The sequence below is a fragment of the Diabrotica virgifera genome, chromosome 2 (genome assembly GCF_917563875.1).
Source record: "Diabrotica virgifera virgifera chromosome 2, PGI_DIABVI_V3a".
Lineage (NCBI taxonomy): Eukaryota > Metazoa > Arthropoda > Insecta > Coleoptera > Chrysomelidae > Diabrotica > Diabrotica virgifera.
Genome location: NC_065444.1, coordinates 190,847,168 through 190,858,064, shown reverse-complemented (window position 1 = coordinate 190,858,064; position 10,897 = coordinate 190,847,168). Strand labels below are relative to the sequence as shown.

Here is a 10,897-nt window from a genome sequence, read left to right as displayed (position 1 = left end):
TTAACTAGAGCTTGCGTTACAATGCAACATATTTCGAAAAAACAAATACAATCTTACTAATTACAAATGTCAAAAAATAATCAGATAAATAATAAATAAAGGATAAATTATTATCCTGACCGTTCACAAAATTGTAATCCATGAGTGGTCTATACATTCCTTAAATACTGGGAACCAGCTCGATGATGTGATATTACCTTAATTTAGAAATGGTTTTTTACCTTTATTCTGACGTCACAGTTGGAGAAGGAATATCAGATCACGTAGTTGAAAAATATGGTGTTAATCAGAGAAACGATAGAGGGAGCAGATTGATACATTACTGACAAGACAAAAAACTAGTCAAAACGAATACTTCATACAAGTTACGGCATATGAGACTTTATATATGGAGGTCGCATTTAGACGGTCTTCGAGGTCACAAGGTTTCTGCTTTACCTGGAGCAGACACAGGATCTGAACACAAACTATTACATGCAGATATTAAACTAAGGCTCGCTACAACCAAAAGAAAGAAACATTAGGCATCAGTAAACATTGGAAAACTTAAAGAAACTATACAAAAGGAGCACCTAGAGAAAAAGTAAACAATAAGTTCTCTGATACGGCAACTGTGGATGATGCTGAAAAGAAATTGACCACCATAAAGTAATAATTTTATGATGTGAACAACACCTACTTTCTACAAAATAAAATAATTACCAAGAATGACTGGATGATTATATACTGGCAGTCTAAAATAGAAATCCAACACACCTAGCAAACTGCGAGACCAACAGGGGGATATCATCACAGACAAAAACCAAGAAATCTGCATATGGACAAAATACATACAAAAACTCTTTGATAATACTAGATCCGAACAGCCTCCATCCTACATATTATGTGATGACCACCTACCAATCACATCAGATGAAGTGGAAAAAGCAATATCACGACTAAAAGATGGCAAAGCTCCTGGACCTGACAATGCATATGTTGAACTCATAAAACTATTTAATACGGACAGTACTCAACGCCTATCAAAACTATTTAATGACATATATTTGAGAGGAATAGAATACGTTCTGGAATCGACCAAAAAAGAAGAGGTCACCGTAATTATGGGCGATTTCAACGCTAAAGTTGGTAAGGTGAAAACTGATGGATGCACTGGTGAATTTGGAAGTGGACAACGAAACGACCGAAGTGAACGTCTCGTACAATTTTGCCAAGAAAAAGAATTTGTAGTAATGAACACAATGTTCAGATTGCCAAACCGTAGATTGTACACGTGGACATCACCAAGGGATAATGCAGACAACATCGTCAGGAATCAAATCGATTATATACTAATCAGTAAAGCTCGGATTTATAGGCAAAAAAATTTAAGAAAAAGGCGCCTATATAGGCAATGATTTTTATTAAAAAAGGCAGGAATATTAACATTTAGGCAAAATATAGGCAATAAAGGAATATAACTTATTATTTATTGTACAAAGTGAATTAACGTAATATTAACACAATAAGGCAGGTATATTTACACATTAGTATAAATAAACTAGTAACTAAATAACTGTTAATTAATAATTAAACATTGTAACCACTTAAAATTTTATCATTAATAGAAACAACTAAATGTTTTTCAATATTTTCGGTCTTAAAACTATGTCTTCGATCACTTAAAATTAATTTGTACATTGAAAACGAACGTTCGACATCGATAGATGTAATTAGAGCATATTTCAGAGCAGATAATAAATCTGGCATAATTTGTAATTCCTCGGAAAATGTCCCATTCAAAACTTTAGCAACATTAGATAAAAACGAAAAACCTTCATTCTTGTCGAAAACATATTTCATTTTTTCAAAATTTATTTGACCGTTACTTCCAGGTGCCGATTTAATTTTCGTCTTTAAATTATTTATTAATTTTACTGACTCACATAAATTTATCTCTTGTTTTTCTAATAAGGTAATTGTGGTAACTATTAATTTATAATTGCCATTGATATAAGCGAGTTCCTGTTTCAATTTGGGATTTTGTAATATTTTTTTTGCTTCTCGAATGGCTTCGGAAATATCATCATCAAATTCTGACATAACTAGTTCTATTTCATTGCAGTGTTCAAAGTAAAAAAAACTGCTTCGAGCCAGGTTCCCCACCTTGTAATTACTGGTTTAGGTGGCAAAAGGATACCGGGAAGTCTTTCTTTATATATTTGCACCCTCAACGGAGCCTTTACAAAAACTTTTTTCATAAAATTTAAACAATTATTTACCAACGGAAACAGATTTCTTATTTCTTCAGCAATTCTATTTACCCCGTGGGCTACACAAGTGCAATGAATTAAATTAGGATAAAAAAATCTTTAAATTAACAGCAGCTTTTAACATATATGCCGCAGTATCTGAAAGCATTAAAACTATTTTATTCACTGGTATAGGGATGGGTAAAAGAGGTTTGTTATCTATCTATCTTGTATAAATCGACTTATTGTTAAATTGTTTGTTTTTGCCAATTCTTTAACGGCAACTAAATAAGGTTTTCTCGCAAAGTCTTCGTTCAAAATTCCAATCATTAAATTAGCTATATACCTGCCGCACACATCTGTCGTTTCATCCACGATAATATACATAAAATTGCCCTCTAACGCCCGCTTAATTTTTGAAATACATTCCACATAACATTTTTCCACAGTACGATTTCTTAATGTACTCTCGTCCGGTAAGGATTTATTAAGATATTTTTCGAAAAAGCATTTAAAACTAGGGTTATTAACTTTATATAGAGGAATGTTGGATGCAATCATAATCTGGCAGAAATCAAATTTAAATGCGTCTTCCTCCTTTTTTTTAACTGCTTAAACTATCCCCCAGAGATATTTGGGCTAACTTAAAGTGTAACATTCCTGTTTTCTTTGAGAAAAATTTCTCACGTGTGTTCAAAATTTTTCTGATGGGTGAGAGGAGTGTGTAACGTTACAAACGTCACATCTTTGATATTTTATTTTTAAATAATTATTTTATCTTATTTTCTTTAATATTTCATTAATCATTATCTTCTTCTATTTGGTTTACCCATTTTCCCCTTTAATAAAAATCGGTTGGCGCTCTCTTTTATTACCCTCTTTTATTATCTTCTATTTAATATATCTCTTTCATTTAAATCATCATTCTGAACATACCTCGTATATTCATACTCTCCAAATATCTGTATTTTCAATACGGAACATGCCGCTACTTCATAGTACTTGGTTGTCATTTTAAACGTCGTTTTCAATGACAGTGTCACTTCATCGACTTGACCCCCTACTCCCTGACATACACTGGAAGGGAAAAATTAATCCTTAAAAAGGCATGTAATTCGAAAAATAAATCATTTCTATTTCAACAAATCATCTTCCTCTTGGGGTGAGTTACACATAGTTTTTTTTAATAATTTCTTACAGTAATTATATTTCTCCATCTAACAGTTTTTATATTGTTTTTTATCTAACCTAACTTCCAATGTCAGACCATGTGTTCTGATATTTTAGTTTCAAATATAATTATCTTTTAATTTACATGTATGCAAGTTTAGTAATCAGAATTTTAACTATTCTCATCTAAATTTCATTCGATTTATTCTTGTCATCTGCTACTCTTTCTGACGATTAGAACGGCAGATGGCACACGTTGGTTTTTCTTCTTAATGATTGATATGTGTCTCTATTTTATAGTTTTTTGGAAAGAAACCACTTTTCTCCCTCCGGGAGTTTCAACAACCCTCAAATCGCCGGCGATACAACAACGAGGACCATGACATCCAGACTGCACAACCACCACCTCTAGCTGCAGGGGCCTTGGGCCGAAGATCCGCCCAGGCCTACGAGAAGTCTACAACAGCAGTACCATACGACATCAAGAAGATACCATCAGCTACCAAAAGCCATAAGTATAATCCAGAATTGTTAGTTTTTGGCAAGAATTTAAATACATTTGTTAATGCAATTTACTAAGTCATTTTATTTATTATATCTTTATGAACAATAAACATGATTAGTTAAAAACTATGTTTTGTTTGCTTCCATCCCAATTTTCATAGCATATCTGAGGTTAGGACAAGACGAACACACACCTGAGTGACTGAGCTAAGCTAAGGGTGTAATGATGGCTATCTTGGTTGGTTGAGGTAATATTTTCGAATATTATTTCAATTAGCGGGGTAGTCCATCGCTTTTTCGTTACACTGGCGCCCAACGCACTTGTCTTATCCGAAGAATCGAGCTGTGAGTGTGTGGTTTGGTAGCAGACAACAAGCATTAATAAATACTATTTTCATATATTTCATTTTTATATTCAATTTTTGCAGTAAATCTATATATATTATCTATTTTGGTACTTTTTGACTACCTTTTTGACTAATTTTTATATATTTTCACATGTTATGGGTCAAAAAGTATTACCAGTTTCAATAATTTAATTATATATTTCAGCATAATTAATTTAAAATACATTTACAGTTGCAAATATTGGTATTTTTAACATCTGGAACCTTTTACCTACTTTTTTTGGCTAATTTTTATGTTAAAACCTTGATAGTAATGACCACATGGCATTTTTTTTCTGTTTTTTCAATTTAACCAGTTTTTTTTGGTAGTTCTTCTTTAATTACTTTCATATTTTGTTGTAACTTTCCAAAACCCAAGAGAATTTTTCCATTTATTGTCATATTTTCTGTACTTTTTATACGTACTATTTCTTCTGCGTTCTTTTCATAGGTACTTCTGTGTACTCTAAAGTGCATTTAAATCTTGTTTTATTACTTATTTTCAATTACTTTTTACTTATTCTTATATTTCCTAGTTGTTTTCATATATTTATTACCAATTTTGTACAACTACCAAAAATTTTGTTGTTTCCGTCGAACTTTCTGTTCGGATGGTATATACTACTTTACTTGTATAGTAAAGACTAGGACAATTTTCAAGTTCTTTTCTTTCATTAAGGTATTTTATTCTTATTCTTCTTCTTTACGTATTCAGAATATTAATTTAAATCATTCTTCTTCTTCTTCTTGTGTTGGATCTCAAAAAAATTTTTGTTCGTAAAGCATGATATTTTACATTTTTCAATTTTTTGCATTATTGCACTTATATTAATTATGATAAACATTATATTTAACATCTTTTTTATTTAACAATGCCCTATTTATCTATATATTATTGTTTTATTATTTTATTTTGGGTGTTGTACTGATTTTTGATACAGATTAGCACGAAAGCCTCATCCGGCACTTATAAGTTGTGTATGGCTTATATATAGCTGCATAGACACCTAGTGTTTTTTTTTCCTAGGGTACATATAAGTTATCCATAGGGTTGGGCCAGATCTATTGAGTCTGAGTTCCGTTTTTTGGGTCTTAATGACTGTTGATATACAGTTTAATGCTGTATATTATTTTTAGGATGATGTCTTTTATAAATTTTCTCTTTTCAAGTTAAAATAATTCTATGCATCTCTACTCTTCATGAGCCTCTGGTGTAGAATAATGGCGCTTTGAAGTATGATTGTAGTTTAGCTACTAGCATTTGTTATTTTCCATCTTTGCAAATCATATTTATGCATTTTTATACATATATTTTGTTCTTTAGTGTAGATCCCTGGTATGCATTTGATGGAAGTAGCATTTGCATTATGTATCATTATCTCTCTCTCTTTATTAACTTATTGGTTAAGTCTTTTAGGACTGGTTTTATGCAGTTTTTTCAAACCCTTTGGTGTAGAACTTTGTCTTATTTGGCTTTCCATATAGTTGGTACTTATTTTTTTTAATGGTTTATCTATAGTTGCACTTGCATTTCCTTTTATCATATTATACTTATGTTATCTTTATCTACTTATATGCTTTTACTCACCTTATCATATTGATTATTATATTATTACCTTACTTTAGGTACTTGTTATCCGAGTACTTGTTATTTTGTTCGAGATTCAGTTGTTAGTAGCTCCAATAGCTATTGATTTATTTTATTAAGGATGTGATATCCATTATATTTACTTTTTGGTTATATGCCTTCTATATTATATAAATACCTGAATATTTGCAATTCATTTTTATAAATAACAACATTATTTGGCTTAGGTCAACTTATTTACCTTTAATTATTACTTACTTGGATTTTTAGTTGAATTTGATTAATACTTACACTTTATACTATAAATCTTTATAATTTTAAATTGATTTCATACTTTTTAAAGTACATCTATTTTTTTTATCCAGAGATAGATATTCTCTGATGTCATTTATTTATAATGAATAAATATTTTATAGTGTGATGAATAGTACAATTCATTGGGTAATATTTTTATCTTCCCCAGAGTAACATCTGAAAATTATTTTGGTACTTTAAAATTTTTTATGATTAATAATTTAAATTAACTATATACATTGACTTAATAATTACTTTATTATGAGTATTTATTTTTGATTTGTTTTGAACGATTACTACTGCATATATTTATTTCTGGTTAGAACTTTGTCTTCTTATTTTCTTTGAGAAAAATTTCTCACCTGTGTTCGAAATTTTTCTGATGAGTGGAGGGAGTGTGTAACATTCCTGTTTTCTTTGAGAAAAATTTCTCACGTGTGTTCAAAATTTTTCTGATGGGTGAGAGGAGTGTGTAACGTTACAAACGTCACATCTTTGATATTTTATTTTTAAATAATTATTTTATCTTATTTTCTTTAATATTTCATTAATCATTATCTTCTTCTATTTGGTTTACCCATTTTCCCCTTTAATAAAAATCGGTTGGCGCTCTCTTTTATTACCCTCTTTTATTATCTTCTATTTAATATATCTCTTTCATTTAAATCATCATACTGAACATACCTCGTATATTCATACTCTCCAAATATCTGTATTTTCAATACGGAACATGCCGCTACTTCATAGTACTTGGTTGTCATTTTAAACGTCGTTTTCAATGACAGTGTCACTTCATCGACTTGACCCCCTACTCCCTGACATACACTGGAAGGGAAAAATTAATCCTTAAAAAGGCATGTAATTCGAAAAATAAATCATTTCTATTTCAACAAATCATCTTCCTCTTGGGGTGAGTTACACATAGTTTTTTTTAATAATTTCTTACAGTAATTATATTTCTCCATCTAACAGTTTTTATATTGTTTTTTATCTAACCTAACTTCCAATGTCAGACCATGTGTTCTGATATTTTAGTTTCAAATATAATTATCTTTTAATTTACATGTATGCACGTTTAGTAATCAGAATTTTAAATATTCTCATCTAAATTTCATTTGATTTATTCTTGTCATCTGCTACTCTTTCTGACGATTAGAACGGCAGATGGCACACGTTGGTTTTTCTTCTTGATGATTGATATGTGTCTCTATTTTATAGTTTTTTGGAAAGAAACCACTTTTCTCCCTCCGGGAGTTTCAACAACCCTCAAATCGCCGGCGATACAACAACGAGGACCATGACATCCAGACTGCACAACCACCACCTCTAGCTGCAGGGGCCTTGGGCCGAAGATCCGCCCAGGCCTACGAGAAGTCTACAACAGCAGTACCATACGACATCAAGAAGATACCATCAGCTACCAAAAGCCATAAGTATAATCCAGAATTGTTAGTTTTTGGCAAGAATTTAAATACATTTGTTAATGCAATTTACTAAGTCATTTTATTTATTATATCTTTATGAACAATAAACATGATTAGTTAAAAACTATGTTTTGTTTGCTTCCATTCCAATTTTCATAGCATATCTGAGGTTAGGACAACACGAACACACACCTGAGTGACTGAGCTAAGCTAAGGGTGTAATGATGGCTATCTTGGTTGGTTGAGGTAATATTTTCGAATATTATTTCAATTAGCGGGGTAGTCCATCGCTTTTTCGTTACAAAAGGAATTTAATTTTCCCAAATTACGTTTATGAAGTGGGGTTCCACAATGCTGGTCAATAAAGTACTTTTTTCTGATTGAAATCTGAGAATTAAAAAAAATAATAATTAGAATTCTAAAACCGCTTTAGAATTTAGTTATATTGTGGGACGAGAAAAAAAGAGAAAAAAAAATTTACCGATTTGACGCATGGTTTACAAAATGCTCCATCTCCTTCTAGAGAAAGTTCCGAATAAGGTGCGATCCATAGCCTTAATAATTTAGATGTCATCTTTTTACATAAATGTCTAAAACGTTTTAAAACGTGTTCTTTGCTTTTCGGTACACGCAACAAAACTAAACTAGGATATTGCAATTTGTGACTAAACTCTGATACAGTAACCGACTTTATAACTGATAATAAACTAATAAAGCTTAGGGATTTCCAAATAGTTAACCCTCAAGTCTCGATCAGGTACATTTTCCTAGAAATCTGTTATATAAACAAACCATTGATATTTTATTATTGACCCAAAATTTTATTATAGAATGGTTTAGTAATCGAATAATATCATGGGTAATACCCGTAGGCGCCCATACCCATGGGCAGGGGGGGCCGTGGCCCCCCCTAGCTTTTCGGGTGCTTTAAACTATATATTGTTATCCATAGTGTACAAAATGTAATAGGCAAAATATTCACGTCTGGCCTCCCCCTGAAAATTTTTATATGGGCGCCCATGGAGTACCATGAGATTTTAAAAAAGACACAAATAGACGGAATTTACGAAAAAAGGCAAAAAGTGCAAAAAACAATTATAATAGGCAAAAAAAGGCATTTTGCCTATAATCCGAGCTTTACTAATCAGAAGCCGGTTTAAAAACTCCATCACGTCTACAAAAACCTATCCAGGTACTGATATAGAATCGGATCACAATCCGGTGGTGGCTGTAGTAAATATAAGATTCAAGAAACTACAGAAAAATGCAGCTCAACAAAAGATAGACGTTAAGCAACTGGAAGACGCAACTATACTGGAAAGGACAAGAGAACAGGTAAACAACAATCTTAGAAACCTCGCTGCAAAAAATAGGAACACAGGCAATGTAGAGGACAAAAGGATGGAGGCAGAAAATGCGCTTATGACAGCTAGTGAAGGCTCCTTAGCTCCAAGCAAAATTAAGAAAAACGAATGGATGACAAACGAAATTTTGTACCTCACGGAGGAAAGGCGAAGAGATAAAACCAACATTACAAAATACAAAGAAGTGAACCGTGAGATTAAGAGAAAAATTAGAGAAGCCAAAGAGAAGTGGGTTCTGGAAAACTGCAAGAAAATAGAAGAATATGAAAGAAAGTACGATAGCTTTAACATGCATAAAAAGATCAAGGAAATAACAGGTAAAAAAGTGAAACAAGCATCCATCGTAAAGGAAAAAAAGGTAAGATAATTACAGATTTAAATGAAAAATTGGCAAGATTCACAGAATACATTGAAGAACTTTTTGCCGACGAAAGACCAGAAATAGCAGTGGCAGAACCTACAGACGACACAACAGGGCCTAAAATCCTAAAAAGCGAGATAGAATATGCTATAAGGAACACAAAAGGGGGTAAAGCTGCAGGACCAGATGAAATTCCTGTATAATTGTTGAAACTTATAGACGACGACACACTTGAAATAATGGTGAACCTTTTTAACACAATTTATAGAACCAAAGAAATGGCTCTCCTTTACTTTTGTCACAATTCCGAAGACGAATAATGCCAGAGAGTGTTCAGACCACAGAACTATAACATTGATGAGCCACACACTAAAAGTATTTTTAAAAATAATTCACAAAAGAATATTTAATAAATTAGAAGAGGACATAAGCGCCACACAGTTTGGATTCAGAAGTGGACTGGGAACACGGGAAGCTTTGTTTGGTTTGAATGTGTTAATGCAAAGATGTTTGGATGTAAACCAAGACCTCTACGTAGGTATCATAGATTTTGAGAAGGGCTTCGATAAAGTCAGACACCAAAAACACCAAAAACATTGACAGTCACGACATTAACATCATATCCAGGTTGTACTGGGGACAAACAGCAAAAATCAAGGTTGATAATGAGTTAACCGAAGAAATTGAGATTCCTCGAGGTGTGCATCAGGGTTGTGTGCTTTCTCCACTACTATTCAATATATATAGAGAAACAATATGTCAGGAAGCGCTCCTAGAGCAAAACATTGGTATGAACATTAACGGAGAGTTAATTAACAATATACGATACGCTGATGACACGCTAATAGTAACAGATAACCTAGCAAATTTACAGTATTTGATGGAAAACATAAACACTCATACCAATAAATATGGTCTAAAACTGAACATCAAAAAACTAAATTCATGATTGTAACAAAGAAGCTATACACCAATTTGCATTTAACCATAAATAATCAGCCAGTTGAAAGAGTTATGTCCTACAAATATTTAGGGGTTTACTTCACTGATACTAATGACCAGACAAGAGAAATCAAGAGGCGAATTGAGATAGCGAGACAATGGTTTGTCAAAATGAAAAAGTTCCTATGCAGCCGGGACATAAATATAAACTTAAGAACGAGAATGTTAAGATGCTAAGTTTTCTCCGTTCTGCTGTATGGCATGGAAGCTTGGATACTGAAAAAGGTAAACATCAAAAACGTTGAGGCATTCGAGATGTGGTGTTACAGGAGAATGTGGAAAATACCATGGACAGAAAAAGTAACAAATCAAGATGTTTTGCTGAAGATGGGGAAGGAATTTGAAGTCATAAAAACCACACAAACAAAAAAACTGGAGTATCTAGGCAACATAATGAGAGGAGAAAAGTACTCTCTGTTAAGACTCATAATCCAAGGAAAAATCTCGGGAAAGAGAAATGTGGGACGTAGGAGGATTTCCTGGTTGCGAAATTTAAGGGAGTGGTATGGGTGCAGTTCAATACAGTTGTTCAGAGCTGCAGCCAACAAAGTTAAGATTGCTGTGATGGTAGCC

The 10,897-nt window shown here is 32.4% G+C and overlaps 2 long non-coding RNA genes across 2 annotated transcripts; both read left to right on the top strand.

Annotated features, from left to right (window-relative positions):
* The first annotated feature begins 3,097 nt into the window (after positions 1 to 3,097).
* Positions 3,098 to 4,034, top strand: LOC126879747 (uncharacterized). The gene is made up of 2 exons (XR_007696242.1): positions 3,098 to 3,393; positions 3,702 to 4,034. It is a non-coding gene; the product is annotated as an uncharacterized LOC126879747 (long non-coding RNA).
* A 2,179-nt stretch (positions 4,035 to 6,213) lies between these two features.
* On the top strand, positions 6,214 to 7,724 carry LOC126879748 (uncharacterized). Its single transcript, XR_007696243.1, has 2 exons — positions 6,214 to 7,083; positions 7,392 to 7,724. It is a non-coding gene; the product is annotated as an uncharacterized LOC126879748 (long non-coding RNA).
* The last annotated feature ends 3,173 nt before the right edge of the window (positions 7,725 to 10,897 follow it).